Source organism: Prenolepis imparis, unplaced genomic scaffold, assembly GCF_030444845.1.
Source record: "Prenolepis imparis isolate NDT839.2.m4 unplaced genomic scaffold, iyPreImpa1.0 SCAF_14, whole genome shotgun sequence".
NCBI lineage: Eukaryota > Metazoa > Arthropoda > Insecta > Hymenoptera > Formicidae > Prenolepis > Prenolepis imparis.
This window is the reverse complement of record NW_028141172.1, coordinates 10,959,311-10,978,484: the sequence shown is the minus strand read 5'-3', so window position 1 is coordinate 10,978,484 and position 19,174 is coordinate 10,959,311.

The window sequence follows — 19,174 nt, the reverse complement described above, 5'->3', positions numbered from 1 at the left end:
ATAAATCAGTACATTGTAATCGATATATAATTGTCGTATAATTCAAAAAGAGCTCTTTTTATTATATAGCACTGAAGATGGCCGGAAATTAGGCCGAAATGTTTGTGAATGTATTTCGACACTTTATAATAATTAATTTTTCTTTCATCGCTCCAACATCAACCGCGCAATTTTCTATTAACTCCTATATTGTTTTATTCTTAATATTGGAATTTATATATATACACATTTTATTATATATAAAAAATACAAACATTTAAAAAATATACAGGAAATCAAAATATTTTTTTTTATTTTTATATATAGCAATAAACATTACAATAATAAACACTACATAGACTATTGAATGTATTACCTCTTATTTTTTTGTAAGTATTCGTGGATTTAAAAACCGTTCTGTCTCCAGACTTTTTTACTGCTGTAAATTGTAATGCCAAATTTCTATTGAAGATTTTTCTTAAAATACAATGTGTGTATAATATATATAAATAAAATATAAATAAATAAATATAATAAAAAAATATATAATAAATAATTATAATAAAAAAATATATAATAAATAAATATATAATGTATAAATATAGAAATTAAATATAAATAGAATATAAAAATGAATTACCAATCAGTAATATAGTTTTAAATTTCTTTTATTAATATAACAAAGATAATACAATGTTCTTTTCGGTTTAGATTCTTCTAAATTTACACATATTCCTATGTATTTTCGTTTAATGTAGCGAACAGGATGAACATGTATATCTGAAGAAAATTCAACAATTTCAAACATTTGTAAATCCCGAGGTTATTAGATATTTATATACATTTGTTGTCTCTTTAGCTGGAATTCCTTTTATTCTCACTTCAAAGTTATTTTGTTCGTAAAAAATTTTCTTAATTTGAAAAATTGAACCATTTTCTAATATAACAACATTATTTGGATATTTATTACTTATTATAAAAGATCCATTTATTAATTTAGAAATAAATATTTTGTTATTGTTTCTCGATTTTTTTAAATTTACAATTTCAATGAATGGCGGAATAGCAGGCTTATTATATTTATTTGTTTCGCTTAACCTACGACACACTTGTACTAAAGGCTTATCGGCTTTTCGAATATACTTTTTTAGTAAACCTAAATAACTTTCAAATGGGAAACAGTTTATGTAATTTATATTGCAGCCTAAATTTTTCACATCGTCTGCAACATGAATAAGGTTGTGCATATTCATAATTTGAGATTTTTTTCCATATAATTTCGGGAGTGCTTCAAAAAATTTCGACAAATATATTTTTGAATTGTTACTATACGTTTCGAAATATTCGCTAAACAATATTCGGAAGGCTGTATGTAACAATAAGAAGTGCTTATAATAATTTTTATCTAATACATTTTTTAATACAATTGGTCCAATATAAGAGAAAAAAACGAAATTCAGTAGCTTTCCACATTTTAACATCATCCGTACTTCTCGGTTTTCTTTGAAATTCGAAAGGTATGTCGTTTCTTAAACTTAACATTCTTCGTGATAATTCTAATCTTTTAATTCTACTTATTCGCGCTTTACCAGAACACAGAATCCCATATTCAATTAATTTTTTAGTCACTCCACTGCATAAATGCATGCTATCCAAAACAAAATGAGATATCAAGTTAATTTTTGGTTGTATATTTACTAAAGGAGTATGCCCATTATGGTGCTCAACATCATCGTAATTTCGGAATAATTCGTCTGTCCGAAGTAATTCATTTGAAAAACAGTAAACTGTCCTGTTTTCGCAAAGTGAACCATAAACTACGCATCTTTCGCATGTACTAAACCCTCCATGTCCTTTGGTCATTTTCAAAAAAGATCGCGCAGGCGTATCACATATAAAACTATGTACTGTTATAAAAAATAGTTCATTATCTATTATAAAATCGTTATTCATAATATTATTTACATCTGCAACAAACTCTGTCAAGAAACTATTTACATTTGTAGGTTTAGAGTCACCACAAAAAATTGCAACAACGAAAGGTTTATAAATGCCTGTTTCTGATAAAATTTTGCATAAAATAGGCCAAAATTGTTTCTTGCTCGAATTAAATAACGGTAGGCCGTCAACATTAAATTGTAACTTTAATTCTCTATTTGGATGGAGATTAGTATTAATGCACAGCCTTAAACCTTCTTCTATCCCAAAGTAAACATATTCACCTATTATAGTTTCTGCTTTTCATCCAATATTTTATGTATTTTATACTTATTTTTTGTACGCAAAAAAGTTTTTGAGCTTTTCGGAAGATTGGGAAGTAACTTTTTTCTTAAAATTACCAGTAACTTATCCAACGTCGTATGTTGCAAATTGCATTCAAGAGTCCATTTTCGCAATTCTTCCGTCTCATCTTCCTCGTCATTTTTAGTTTCTTCCGTAATATGTCTCATATGTATGTATGGATCCTCTAAAATATCTTCATCAAGATGATTATTCTCTTCAAAATCAAGACTGTTGTCCGCTTCAAATTCTTCAAAGAGATCTTATTTAAAAAAAAAACATTATAAAAGTTACAGTAAACACTTAATGAAAATTATAATATTATCGATATATATTCATACCCGTGTTTTCAAATTCTGTAGTTTTTACTATACTCGTATTATTACTATTAACGATGTCATTGAATAATATATTTTGATGCACCTCAACGTTCAGTAAGATTTGCTCGTTTTCTAAAAAGTAAATGCGTTATTTTGATACCTCGTTTTATAAATTAATCAATTACATATAATTGTTATGCAAACTTAAAATATCCAATTCATACTTACTTTCCTTCGAAAAAAGCTTTTCGTATTTCCTCAGTTCCTTCTTTACGAATCGATGTCTCTGAACGCGTAATTTATTTCTCTCCGCCGAATTCATTTTTTAAAGAGTTTCTTACAACGTGTTGATTGCAACATACATGTCAGAATAACATATTAATGCATCGTGTGACGATAGCTTTACCATCTGTGATAATCGGAGAACACTTCAAGTTTAATCTTCAAATGTTCAGGAATCGATTGACACGACGTGCTTCGTACGTATTATATTGACAGTTTAAAACTTGATAATCAATTAATAGTAAATTATTCATATATTATAGTTCGTATTATTCGTATATTATAGTTTGGTCATTACCAACAGTGTGGCATTGTGATAATATTGAGGAAAGGGTAAGCATTATATGTGAACAAATGTCTTAGAATCGAATCTCCATAATGTCCGTTTATCAACAACAGCCCGTTGTCAAGAGAACGCTTTGTATTATTATTTAATATTTTATAGATACTGATAAAATGTCTGAGAAATCTGAAAAATTATACAACTGGGAGCTCATAGAATTTAATGAATATTCGACGAGGGAAAATGTGCCATACGTCGATTGTGTCCCATCGACATGGATTACTTATAATCCATTCGAAAAGGAATTGCTGACGCATTATCCGGCAGCACCATATGACGATGAGTTTCTGCAAGAGTTAGCAGAAAAAGTTAAGAACAGGGAATGTCCAGTCAAAAAATGGCCCTTATGGAAAATAAATATACGCGGTGGTGTAAGTAATAATCGCTTCTTTTTTGACTGTGTCAATAGTTGGACAAATTGCGATCTAAGTAACTTCAATCAATTTACTTTACTTTTCAGATAAATATAAGAAGGCTATGAAGCGATTAAATGATTTAAAAAAAAAATCATTAGTTTTCTCTACTGACAGTGAAACTGTCCCTGAGAGACAAAAAGAACGTCAAATTAAATCTTTTAAAAAGAGAGCCTTTAAAGAAATACGAAATGTACCAGAAACGATTAATGAAAGTTTAGATGGCACAAACGATGATGAAGGTAAAATGTGTATTTACATAGTAAAATAAAATAAAGTATAACTAATTTTTTGAACTCTATACAATTTTTTTTGCTGTTTTTACCTTTTACGTATATAAGCGATGCAATAAAAATTATACAGTCGCCCTAGTCACCCGCCCATGTATGAGCCGACTTGAGTTAATATAGATTTGAGTTTAAAAATTATACATTTACAGAGAATATAGAGTCGGAAGAAAACAATGTTAATGTCGAACCCGCGCCAAGAGAAAATACGGAAACTCATTCCAATATTAGAACAAATAAATTAGTTGACACTACTAACGGCAAGTCAAGTTATTAATTTATTAATGTTATTAAAATGTTATTATTATATTGTAATTTCAAAATTGTTAAACATTATTTTTACATAATATTATAATTACTTCTAGATATGAAACTTTTATTTAAAGCTATTCTAGTCAATAGGAAAATTTTATTAGAAGTAAACAAAAATATTCAAGACCTTCATTGTGAAATTGGTCAATTTATACAAAATAATGATGTACATATTTTTAATCCGGTCAAGGAGTTCAACACAAAAATGCCCATCGAATCAATGCCTGATTTTTTAGAGTTTGATGAAAATTTAAAGAATAAAGAAACTTCTGACAAATTTGTACGTTTTAAAAATATAAATTATCTGTAGCAATCTGTAGCAAAATTATCTATTCCTATCTATAAAATTTCTTCTATTTTACAGATTAAATTTATAAAAAGTTGTATTGATAGGTCAACGAACAATCCCAAAAAAAGTATACATTATATTTTAAGAAAAATCTTCAATAGACATTTGGCATTACAATTTACAGCAATAAAAAAGTCTGGAGACAGAATGGTTTTTAAATCCACGAATACTTACAAAAAAATAAGAGGTAATACATTCAATAGTCTATGTATAGCATAGCATTCAGTATAGGATTCATAGCAGTGTATCGGCGGTTAACAGGACGGCGGGGCATCTGCCAAACTCTACTCTTGTGAGTCGAAAAGTCCTATACCATTTTGCAAATAACCACGTAAAATTTCGAGATATTAATTAAAAAAGATCGACCAATGAGCGCGCGAATTACGTCGGGGCGGCCCGCCGCATGCTAGGCGCGCGTTGCCTATAGCGTTACGGCACGGTCCACCGCTTAGCGCTTGTTCGAAACGCGCGATTCTCTGCTCGCGATGGTGAATATCGGGTGGCAGCAAATAGCGAAGTAAAAATGCGAGCGACGCGTAGACTAGGAAAAATATCAATAACATTTTTTTAATTAAATAGTTAATATAAATCAATTTAATTGAAGTTCTTTGTATTAACGAATAATTTGAAAAAAATTAATAGGAGATTGTTCGATTGATATAAGCGAGATTAATAGAATGTTGTTTGATTAACGATTAATATGAATGATCTTCAATTGACCTTCAATTTCGTTCATATTAATCGTCAAACAACATTCTATTAATCTCTTATCAGCTTATATCATCACCGAACAATTTCCAATTAATTTTTTTCAAATTAACAAATTTAATTAAAGTTCTTTGGATTAACGACTAATTTGAAAAAAATTAATCGGAAATTGTTCGGTGACGATATAAGCTGATAAGAGATTAATAGAATGTTGTTTGACGATTAATATGAACGAAATTGAAGGTCAATTGAAGGTCATTCATATTAATCGTTAATCAAACAACATTCTATTAATCTCGCTTATATCAATCGAACAATCTCCTATTAATTTTTTTCAAATTATTCGTTAATACAAAGAACTTCAATTAAATTGATTTATATCAACTATTTAATTTAAAAAAATGTTATTGATATTTTTCCTAGTTTACGCGTCGCTCGCATTTTTACTTCGCTATTTGCTGCCACCCGATATTCACCATCATGAGCAGAGAGTCGCGCGTTTCGAACAAGCGCTAAGCGGTGGACCGTGCCGTATCGCTATAGGCAACGCGCGCCTAGCATGCGGCGGGCCGCCCCGACGTAATTCGCGCGCTCGTTGGTCGATCTATTTTAATTAATATCTCGAAATTTTACGTGGTTGTTTGCAAAATGGTATAGGACTTTTCGACTCAGGTTAACGAGATCTACTTGTATATTTTCGGTGTGACACCTTACGTCAGACACCCTGTATATATATATAGGGTATATATATATATATATATAATATATATATATATATATATATATATATATAATATATATATACATATATATAAATTATTTATAAAAGTATATATATATAAATTATATTACTTTAAAAAACTTATTAATTTTTATGACATAAATAAACAACACTTCATATACATGAATATTTCATTATACATAAATACATAAAATATATTTATATATATAACTATATTACATATACCTATGACTAAATATATTTTCATATATAATATGAAGTGTTGTTTATTTATATATGTCATAAAAATTAATAATAATTTTTTAAAGTAATATAATTTAGAAATTAATTTGATTAGAAAAACGAAAAGTAAAAATTTAAAAAAACCGAAAACGTAACCGAAGAAATCGTAATTTAAACGGTTTCGGTTTTCTTTATTTAAATTTATTTAGATAAAAAAACCGAAACTGGAACCGGAATAGTTGTTAAATATTTTATTAAACCGTAACCGAAACCAAACCCTTATTCTGTTTTGGTCCGCTTCCCTGAAACATATATGCATATTTATTTATTTGTATATATACATATATATGTGTATGCATGTTTGTATGTATGCATGGTTGTATGTATATGCATAATATAGCTGCTATAAATGCCAAAAAATAATTTTTTGCAAATTCTTTAAAAACATTAGTCGAGTTTACAATGTCAAAATTTATTATTTGTTTATTATTTTGTGTACATACGTATATAAATAATGTTTACAAAATTTATAAAATTGTTTAATTGCAGGGTAGTACTATATATATAAGAAAAAAGACTAAAGTATTCTTCTATCTCAAATATGAATAACCATGCAATGTGCTTCACTCTTTTGTAAATTTGCTGTGATATTGCTATAGCCGATAGTATTAATTTTACTTTTTTAATCAAATATTCAAATTTTCTATTTATGATTCTCTTCATGTATCAGATATTAACAGAATTAATGAGAAATTTTTGACTCCTTTTTTCATTTGATTTATTATATATATGTATATATATCTACTTATTTACGTATATTTTCATAAATGTGTCAAGATGTATGAGATAACGCATATTTGTATAAATATTTTAATAAATTAATTGTAAATTTTTGACATTAAAATCAAATAATATGTTTTGATATGTACCAGTGTATGTGTTTGTGTGAGTATTTATTTGCGCATGCTTTGATTCTGACAGAAATGTTTTTTTTCCGTCAAGGTTGTATAAAGCTAGAGAACGGCTTCAGATTTAAAAGTTGTTCAATAGAATTTGAAACGAATGTATATGGGGAGGAAAAAGCTATTTCAAACTCGGTTCAACTATCAATGCAACAATTTCATCCGATAATAACGCCAACTACAACAATTTGCGTGCGAGACTAAAGCTGCTAAATAATATTGCGATCAAAGCAATATTTAATAAATATAAGACTTTTGCGTTTCATCTATGCTACACGTTTGTTCCTGCTCTTGCTATTTTATAAATAGAAATGAATCGAGAACAGATGTCACAAATTGGTAAGTTAAAATATTCTTGCATAAATCCATATAATTTTTCGAGTTTTTTTGTTGAAGAGATAAAAATCTGCAATAATTTTATATATTAATGTCAAATATATTTACAGTTCCATGTAATTTAGTGGCCATGACTTGAAGAATTTTGCCATTTGTTAAATTTTAATAAGCTAAATCCTAGTACTTTTTCTCAAAGTTTGCTAGAAATCGGTATTAATATATTTTAGCGAACTGTTTCAAGTTTTAAATATACACAAAATAAGATTATATTTAAGGTGTAACTTCGTCAGCGTAAAAATGACAGAAAGTACCCTTGAGTAAAGTATAAATAGAATTTTTGTAAAATGGATTTCTTCATTGTCAGTATTGATAAATATCATTATTAATTTATATCAATAATTATTAATTGACTTTGAATTTTGTGATTATTCTAATTAATGGTAATACAAATAAAGTACCGTTTTTCGAATTTTTTACAAGTTAAACAAAGTTTGAATATATAATCATGTTAGTAAACATAGATGAGAATACATTCGTGAATTTCTTCTTTCTTCTCTTCAAATTGTTATTATATATAATTTATTATACTGTATTTCGATTCTAGAATTAAATTTGAGTTGTAATAAATAAAAATATTCAACATACAAAATAATTTTCGAACAAGTTTTTAATACAATATACATTTAACATATCTTTATTTATATATGTTATTAATTGTTAGGATCAATTTATTAATTTCAATTATAACTTATTGTAACTATTTAATTGGAATATTTTTTTCTTCTATATTTTGCTCGTTTTTTTTCTTACTCTCATTTTTTATTTGCCAGAGGATACATTGACGGAGAAACGTTTTGAGTTCACGATCAATTGTCTGCATAAAGTTATGCAAATCAACCCCAAGAAAAATTTAGCCTTTAGTCCGTATAGCATATATGATGGACTTATGATGATTTATTTAATAATCCATGGTAACACCGAGGAGCGGCTAAAAGATATTCTTGATTTAACAAATTTATCGAAAGATGAGTTGTTACAATACTACAAATTAAAATTAGACAAAGAACTTCCATTACAAGTAAATAATTATAAAGCATTTTTGTACTAAACAATGGAAACAATAAGAAAAGTGTCAAAATTTGTATAGCAGACTTTTTATCTATTGAAATGTATCGTAAAAACAATCTATCAACAAAAACTTTGCCACTCAGAAAGATTAATAGCGGCTACAAAAAAAAGAGAATATATTTTTAATTATAATTAAAATATTTGAAGCTTGGGTACATCTTACATTTGTCACTGTTCGATATTTTAATGAGAAAGCCTTTAATAAATTTCAGAAAGTTTACTTATCAAAATATTTTTATAATTTTGACACTTTTTCATTTTGATTAATTTAATCAAAGTAATTTAGCGCAATTTGGAGTTAATTTTAGATTTAAAAGAGCATAACACGCGCACTTAAACGATTTTGGCTACTAATATGAAAATTTGAATAACGCGATTTAAAAATGAGAGAAGTCTTTTATCAAGAAATAAGTGAAAATCTTACTAATATTTTCTTTGATATTTTCAGTTACGGAATTTTACATATGTGGCTTACCCCTTCTACGATGAACATGTTGAACTTTGGTATAGGTCGCATACTATCTTAATAATAGAGCATATTCAAATTTTGAACGATATATCAGAAGTATTTAAATTTATCAATTCTCCTATCAGAGGAATAAATATAAATGGAATAATAAACAATTTCTTAACGGGTGACATGATTTATCCTAGGAAATTAAGCGTAGCCAGAGAAAATATGGAATTTATTTTGATGAACATCCTCCGTTTTAAGTTGCAAGAATTCCAAATTTCAACGGCCTGCCAATCAGACGCACCAAGTGTATCGACAATTCCTGACAAACGAAAGCATAGAGAATGTGAGCAAATAATCTTTAGACCATTTATAAATGGAAAGAGAATTGATCATCGAGCCTGTATCCAAAATCGATGGCGAAAAGAAAATTGGTGGCTAGCAATTGTTCGCAATGCGCATGCGTTGTTATCGTTGTTATGGTTTTCTTGGAAAAAGAATTATAAGCTTTGCTTGACCTTGACGTTTTCATTAACAATCGTTTGAGAACAATTGTTAGTTATTATATTTCTCTTTTATATCGATCTTGGATACAGGCTAATTCCATGAAAAATACAGACTTCCATGAAAGTCCTAATTCCATGAAAAATACAGAAAATACAATTTCCTTTTCATTGATATATGTCATAAGATATCATCTTGTAATTTCATCTCTATTTACATAATATATATATGTAAAGCTATTTATAATTGCATTTTTTCAATAAATTTTTTCATATTTAACGAAACTAATTGAAAATTGTTTAACGAAACATATTTTGTAAACATATTTTATCTTCTAAAGCACTCAACGATTTAACTTTTCTGTCAAGGAACGGGAATCCAAATATCCAAAGCAACTTTAAATGTTAAACATGTCGAAACTGTTCTATACTAAACAAAATAAAAATATATTTATATTTGAAAATAATCTTCTAAGATATAACGAAAAAGAATATTCAGCAGCTGCTAAAGAAATGTCACAGTGCAAAAAACACGCAGTTGGTACCAAGACATTAATAATAAAATTAATAATTATGCATTAACAGAAGGTTTAAATATTAGAATAATAAAAATTTTTGTTAATTGTTTTTGATATTGTTGAAAACAAGATGTCGATTTTTACCAATTTGCCGCTTATTTTATTTTTAATTTTTCAACATTTGATTAAAATATGTTTGCACAAATGCTTTTCATTTTTTAAATATGTCCAGTATTGTAGGAATTTTCAACAATTCACAATATTTTATATGTAATCCGACGAATGTATTTCCAATTTTATTGATTCATCAATCTTGATCACTTTTTTTCTATATAATATTCTCAATTTCTTTTTTTTTTTTTTTTTTTTTTAGTCTATTTTAAGGAATTAAGTCTGCACGTGAGCGAGTTTCCCTACAAGCGTCGTAAGACATCGCTGTTTATCTTGTTACCTGCTTTAATAGACTCACAATCAGGTAACTGCAGGATCAAAAAAGATGCTACCGACACTGACATTTCCGATATGGTCCAACGATTGTCGACTGAGGATGGAAAGCGCAAATTGCGCGATCTGTTACATGATACGACATCGAAAGAAAGTAGAAACTCCTTGAAGTGGCCGACGTTTCTAGTGGAGAAAAATTTGAAAATCCGTGAGCTGCTTCTAGCTCTAGGTCTCGAGGAATTAATATCATTCGACGCGATTCTCGAATTAGAAGGTGCTAATGACATATCTTCCGTGCGCCTCGGCAATGCCGTGCATCGTACGTTTGTCCGTGTCACGGAAAAACACACCCTCGCGAGTGCAATCACCATGTTTTACACCAGACAAGAGTCCTCTCCGAGCATCACGAAAGTCGACGTGAATTGCAATTATCCGTTCGTCTGGCTGATCTATGATAAATCGCGTCGAAATATCCTCTTTATCGGAGTTTTCAATAAATTTGCCGAATCCTCAAGTGAGACGGACGTATAAAATGAATTGGGAATTACATGAGTCGGACACACATTTTGAAACGATTGATATAAGTGATCTGTTATTGCAAGATGATATGTAATTATAGAAACTTTTTTCCTTTCTAGGCGACTCAATCTTTTGTCGATTTGTGTTAAGATTAGTATTAATATTTCGTGCGTGATATACCTTACGAGTAACTTCTACTAAAAATTCAAAAATGCATAAAATAAATTAATCTTTATGTCATTAAAATTTAGGGTATGATTGAGTAATTTTATAAATTTTTGCAAGATCGTAATAAAAAAAAGCTCCTATTCTTTTTCTTGAAAATGTAAACTGTCAGTTCTCGTTAAATTTGTCTCGATTTGAATTTCATTGTATTATAATTTCTTGTGTTATTAATAAACTGAAAAAAGACATATAACTTAAAAATGCTGATTATTGTCTCACGATATATAAATGCTAAATTTCGATAAAACAGTTAATATACTCTCTATATGCCTATGTATAATGTATATATATACATATTTATGTACATATATGTACATCTATGCATCTATATTGTATATATTTATGTATAATACATATATATATATATATATTTATTATATATATATGTACATAGTTTTATATATACATATATACATATTTATTAATTTGCATATATACATATATATATCTATGCATATATACATATGTATATATACAGTGTTTGCTATTATCTAAATAAAATTATATAGATGATCATCAAGATGAAATTTTGTCGTTATCTTATCTTTATATAGATAATTAAAATATGTATTATCTATATCTGCATCTTAGATAAAAAATAGTGTTATCTTTACTAAATAATCTAAAATAATATTCAGATAATTTGATTTAGATGATGAGAGTTTCATATGGCACATGAAAATATTTTAAGTAGTAGAACTTGAGCAGTAAACGATAAAAACTTATAAATAAAAAACTATGAATATATTTTTATATCTCTTTTATAATTTCCATTGTTTTATTTTACATTACATTTTTATTTATTTACATTTTTTAACTGTTTACATAAGCGATTTTAAAAATAATATTATCTGGAAGTTATCTAGATGAATCGTCATATAATTTTATCTTTTATCTAGATATATTTAAAACAAAATCATCTTCATCTTATCTAAGATGATATTACATATTTTTATCTCATCATTATCTAGCTAATTTTAAAATCATCTAAGCACAACACTGTATATATAGTAATATATCTATAAATGTCAAATGTTAAATTACTTTTTTTGGATTCTTTGTAAGAAACATTTGGAGCGAGTCAACAGTTCGCTGTCGAATTTAACATTTACATATCATTGTATACATATGTATTTAAATAACGCTTACAAAGTTTGTAAAATTATTAATTGTGCGGTGTAGCAATGTAATAGGAAAAAAATTGAACTATCTTTCTCTCTCAAATATGTGTAATCATGCGAAATATATAATTCTATTTTAATTTTGATATAATATTGCTATAGCTAATAGCATTCTATTTTATTCTTTTGATAATATGTATATTTAATTCCTTTTTTATAATTCAACATTACCATAATCGAGGGTTTTTTAATTTTTTTTTTTACTTGACGCACGCTTTATATATGGGCGCCTATATATTTCTTTATATTTTCATAATTGTATTACGATATATAAGATAATAAATTCATATAGATATAAATAAAGTTTGAATTTTTGGAATTAATATTTATTATATGTTTTATTAATGTATATCTGTAAGTGTGTTTGTATTCGTGTGTATATGTGTATGTTATTATGATTGTGATAAAACTGCAATGTTATCTTCAAACTATGAAAAATGGGAGAGAACTGTTTCAGATTTATAAATGCATAATAAAAAAGGAGATGTAGACCTGAGAAGTGTTTTGCTTCCTCATAGAGGAAGCTTTGTTTTCGTGAACAATTTTTTTTTCGGATTTCTATGCCAATGTGTTTAGAATGTTCCAAACATCGAAAAATCACATTTATACACAATGTCTGTATGTATGTATGTATGTATGTATCCATCTATGGATTTTTCAAACGTCCATAACTCAAGAACTGCTTGAGCTACAGCGCTTTAATTTTGCACACAAATAAAGTAGTACAACACTTTTATTTACTGTAATTTTTAGAAAAATTCATAAAGTGTTTTAGATTTTAATCCAATTTTAATTTTTATAAAAAATGGCGTGATTTCTCTAACTTCCGTAAATTTTGAGATATCGGGTTAAATTTTTTTATACAAATAGATTATCATTAAAGGTTGGTTGGTATTGAATTTGACGAAAATATCGGTAAAGGGATTTATTTTTTATGAAATTTTAAATTTTTCAAAAAATGAAAATTTTACGAAAGAAACATACGAAAGGAACATACAAAAGGAAGTACATACATACATACATACATACATACACACATATATATACGTGACAAAAAATGTTATTTTATATGAAACAAGTGTGCAAATTGGAAACTTGCACATTGCTTTCTCACCATTCTATTTCGCTCATTAAGATTCCTCTATGAGGAAGCCAAAATTGAAAAACTAACTTGCTCATAGAGAAAGATTAATGAGCGAAATAGAATGGTGAGGAAGCCATGTGCAAATTTCCAATTTGCACACTTGTTTTAATTTTTTATTTGGGTAATAATTAATGCATTTTTATTAAAAATTTACTTCTAGCTTAATTATTTGATTATTCCATATTTACAATATGTGTCACATTTAAATATATTTATAATTAAAATAAATGATTTAGGATTATTTTAATAATTTCATTTTCTTAGTTTTTAGAAGTTGCTGATTACATATCTTTGCTGCACCTCGGTAATGCTGTGCATCGTACTTATGTCAATGTCACGGAAAAGAACACCGTCGCGAGTGCGGTCACCTTGATCTATACCGGACAAGAGTCCTTGCCGAACATCAAGCAAGTCGACGTGAATTGCAATTATCCGTTCGACTGGCTGATTTATGATAAATTTTGTCGATATATCCTCTTTGTCGGAGCTTTCAGTAAACTTGCCTCAAGTTAGACAGTCGAATAGAATAAATTGAAAGGTACATGAGTCGGACACACATTTTGAAACGATTGATAAAAGTAATCTGTAATTATTACAAAATTATATGTAATATATAATTATATAAAGTTTTATGTAATTATATAAAGTTTTTCCCTTCTACGCGACTCAATCTTTTGTCTATTTGAGTTAAGATTAGTATTATATTTCCTGCACGATATAATTTTACGAGCAACTTCTGTTAAAAATTCAAAAACGCATAAAATAAATTTATTTTTTAGATCATTAAAATTTAAGGTATGATTGGGTAAATTTATAAATTTTCGGAAGATAAAAGAAAAAGCTCTTATTCTTTTTTTTTTTGAAAATGTAGACTCAATTCTCATTAATTTTGTCCCGATTTGAATTTCGTTGTTTTATAACTTTTTATGTTATTAATTGACTGAAGAGAAGAATTACTAAAATTAAAGAACGCTGATATTATTGTCTCTTAGTAAGTAGATGCTAAATTTCGGTAAAGTCGTTAAAATATGTATATACATACGAAGAATATTTATTTATGTACATACATATAAGTACATAAATACATATATTTATAAATACATATATTTATATATACATATATTTATATATACATATCAGGGAACCGGATCAAACCGGAACCAAAACCGATAACCGTTCCACAATCGTTTTTTTTTAGTAGAACTGAAACTGTAAAGCGTATTGAAATTCTATTGAATTTATAACACCGGAAACATAACCGGACCGTTAAATTATTTACGTTTTACGGTTCTTTTCGGTATTTTTTTCTGTTATTGCGCAAATAAAGGAAATGATGGTCATGAAATCTAATAATTATTTTTTAAACGTTCTGAAACGCATGTATCATCGCAATAATTATAGCTGTGAGGATATTATGTTTCCCGTTTATATATATATATATATATATATAAATTATTTATAAAAGTATATATATATATAAATTATTATACTTTAAAAAACATATTAATTTTTATGACATAAATAAACACTTCATATACATGAATACTTCATTCTACATAAATACACAAAATATATTTATATATATTCTATATTACATATACCTATAACTAAATATATTTTCATGTATAATATGAAGTGTTGTTTATTTATATGTGTAACGCGGTCACCTTTCCCGAGCGCACGGATCGGCTCGTCGGTGTCAGGGTTCGAGAGAAGGGGAGACTCAAACTTCTTAACCCGCTTTTGCGTAACAACTAACTTTTATTGATTTCGAAAAATACATGCAAAGCCTAGGTGTGTAATGTGTTATTCACAGCGTGTGTATGAGTGTCTGTGTGTATGTGCGTGTGTGTGAGAGAACGATCGCGACACGCGTATTTACAATGGTGGCTCGTGGAGCCCGGCGCAGACGAGGCGGGGAACGCGTCCACCTCGGTCGCGGGCCGGATCGTCCGGAGGGCTGAGGAACCCCTCTGCCCTAACGGTATCGTCAGGAAGCCGATGACTCGGCGGGACCAAGAAACACCTTGGTCCTACAGGAGGTCAGGAAGCCGATGACTCGGCGGGACCAAGAAACACCTTGGTCCTACAGGAGGTCAGGAAGCCGATGACTCGGCGGGACCAAGAAACACCTTGGTCCTACAGGAGGTCAGGAAGCCGATGACTCGGCGGGACCAAGGAACACCTTGGTCCGACAGGTGGTCAGGAAGCCGATGACTCGGCGGAGTTGAGTCACCTCAACTCGGTCTTATGCTGGAGCGTGCGGTAGGCAGGACTGCAGGATAGGATCTAGTGTCTATCTGCTGGTCGGTCGCCCTTATATACCCGGCCGGCTGCCCCACTCTCGTGGTCGGGTGCGTGGGGGAACGGCCGTGCGTGCGAGCGAGACGGCATGCTGAGAGCGATAGAGAGAGGTAGAAAAAGCGAACAAGCGGTCTATTATTAATCTATATATTTTAGCCGGTTAGTAACTTCGTTACATCACCCCCTTTGTTTATCCGGGAACCTGGGACGGCGGATCCGTGGTGGTGGGTCGGAGGCGGCTGGACCGGAGGCTTCCGTCTGCGTTGAACCGCAACAGCCACTTTCCGTTGGTGCTCCAGGCTCGGTGGCGGCGGGTGGTGTGCACGGCGTGGTGGGGCACCAAGAGGATCGTGCCGGGGGCGACCTCGACTGGGATCTGCGGCGGAGGATGCACCCCGACGGCGCGGAGTGTTGGTGCTGGGCCGGTGGGCGTCCGGACTGATAACACCCGTATCTTTCGGGGGTTAGGCATCGTCCGGGCGGCTGCGCATTGCGAGATGGCCTTGTCCGCTGTGGCACCCTCTCGGCTCGTTGGCTTGGGCGGCGCGGTTCTGGCGGGTGCCCCCAGCGAGGGTCTCACCGGTATCTTGGCTGATGCTGGTGGTCTCGTCGGCGGTTTCGTCGGGTTCGGACGATGTCGACCAGTCGGCGGCGGCGGCGGGTCCGTTAGAAAACCGATCTTCCGTCGGTTGGTCGCGTCCGATCGCTGGATCGTGGTGCCGACCCGGGGCACCGACTTCTTGACCGGCTCGGATGGTCGGGGCCGGTCGGTGACCGGTGCCGGAGAAGTCGCGGTCGCCCGGGCGTCCTTGATCGTGGCGGGTGGCTGAGCCTTGTCAGTGGTCGCGAGCGGGGGTGGATCGAGTCCCGGGTCGCTCTCGTCGGACCACGGAAAGTCTCCGAAGAGATCGTGGAGCTCTTTTCTTGCGTTGGGCGATGCCATTGTTTCGCTAGCTGGACTGATAGCGTACTGTTGTTACCCCCAACGGCGTGCTCGAATTTATAGGGGGCGCTGGAATGTCTGGAATGCGGCGTAAACATGTTTACGTGCCCGTGTGCGGCTTGAGGTCCTGTACGTGCACGTGTCGATGCCAGCGCCCTCGGGCGTCACGTAAGTCGACTATAACCGGCGATACAATTTTGCGGACTTCCAGGGGTCCGACGTATTTCGGCGCGAGTTTCGCATTGTAAGCCTTCGCTTTATCGGATAGGGTGTGGTTCTTCTTCCACACTTTCTCGCCAATCTGTGGCCTCCAGTTTCGCCGGCGTAGGTTATAGTGACGTTCTTGCCGCTGGAAGGCGCGCGCCAGGTGGATTCGTACCAGTTCATAGGCCTCTCGCAATTGGCGATTCACCGCGTCCGGTGGTCGCGATTCGGCGGAGGTTCGTCGGTCCTCCGGGTGTGGTCGGGTGAGCTCTCTCCCGTGATTAAGGTAAGCGGGTGTGTGTCCCGTGGCCTCGTGCCAGGTGCGCGGTGTTGTATGCAAATTGGAGCGCGGTAAGGCGCTCATCCCATGACTTCTGATGCTTTCCGACATATTGGGCGATCATTGTCTTCAGGGTCCGGTTGGTTCGCTCGACCGGGTTGCATTGCGGTGCGTAGGGCGGTGAGTTACGGTGCTGGATGCCAAACGTGGTCAGTAGTTTGTGCAGGTCCTGTGATTTGAGTTGCGTTCCGTTGTCCGAGATCAGCCATAGAGGGCAGCCGTGCCGGTAAATTATCCGGTCGGATAAAACCCTGACGACATTGGCGGCTGTCGCCTTTCGCAATGGGGCGGCTTCGAGCCACTTCGTGAAGCGATCCTGCATAGTCAGGACCCAAGTGTGGCCGCTGTTCGAGCGAGGCAATGGACCGATTAAGTCGATCGACACTTGTTGCCAGGGGGCAGCGACGGGTGCCGTATGCAGGTTCCCGGCGGGCTTTTGTTGCGACGCCTTATAGGCTAGACAGGTGTCGCAGGATCGAACGTAGCGGGCGATGTCGCGGAACATTCCCGGCCAGTAGTACAACTGCGCGATCCGGGCCATTGTCTTAGCCGTGCCGAGGTGGCCGGCCGCGGGGTCATCGTGCATTCGCTCGAGGAGGGCGGTGCGTTGCGGCGTGGGGACGCATCGCTTCCATTGGTCCGCGGCTGGAATTTCTCGGAAGTCGAGGTCGTGGAGGATATGTCGGTGAAGGGTTCCGTTACGCATTTGGTAATCCGGTAGCTCGTCGGGGCGAGTTCTCAGCGTAGTGATGATGCGATAGTACCAGGGGCACTTCGTGGTCTTCTGTGCGGCGCAGGCCTCCGGTTGGCGAGAGAGAGCGTCGGCTACTTTGTTCAGCGCGCCCCGCCGATATTGAATCTCGAAGTCGAATTGCTGTAGTTCGAACAGCCATCTTCCTAGTCGACCGGTTGGAGATTCCAGGGTTTGTAGCCACCGCAGAGATTGGTGGTCGGTGACTACAGTGAACCGATATCCTTCCAGATAATCTCGCATACGGCGTATCCCCCATACCACGGCTAGGCATTCCAGCTCGGTGGCGCTATAGTTTTTCTCGGCGGGGTTCAGCGTCCGGCTGGCGTAGGCAATAACCCTCTCCCCTTCTTCTTGCTGCTGCGTGAGTACGGCTCCCAGGCCCTGCGTGCTGGCGTCCGTTTGTAGCGTGAAGGGCAGGGTGAAGTCTGGGCAGGCTAGTACTGGGGCCGTAGTTAGCGCCTCCTTTAGTCGTCCGAAAGCGTCTTCCTCCGCTGTCGTCCAAGTCCACCGGACGTTTTTACCGGTGAGGCGGGTCAGGGGTGCGGCGAGGGCGGAGAAGTTTGCCACGAATCTCCGATACCAAGATGCCATGCCGAGGAATTGCCGCACTTGTTTCAGATTGGTCGGGGTCGGCCAGTTTGTAACGGCACTGACTTTCGATGGATCGGTCCGGATCCCCTGCCGGTCGATAATGTGCCCCAGGTATCGTAGGCTGTCCAGACAAAAATGGCATTTGTCCACATTAAGTCTGAGCCGCGCCTCACGCAGGCGTCGGAATACTTCGGCGAGATGTCGTAGGTGGTCTTCGAACGACGGGCTGGCGATCACGATGTCATCCAGGTAGACCAATACGTTTGGTTCGAGTTCGGGTCCCAGTACGGAGTCTAACAGTCGTTGGAATGTGGCCGGGGCTGAGTGTAGTCCGAACGGCATGGTTTTGAATTGCATCAGCCCTCTTCCCGGGACGGTGAACGCTGT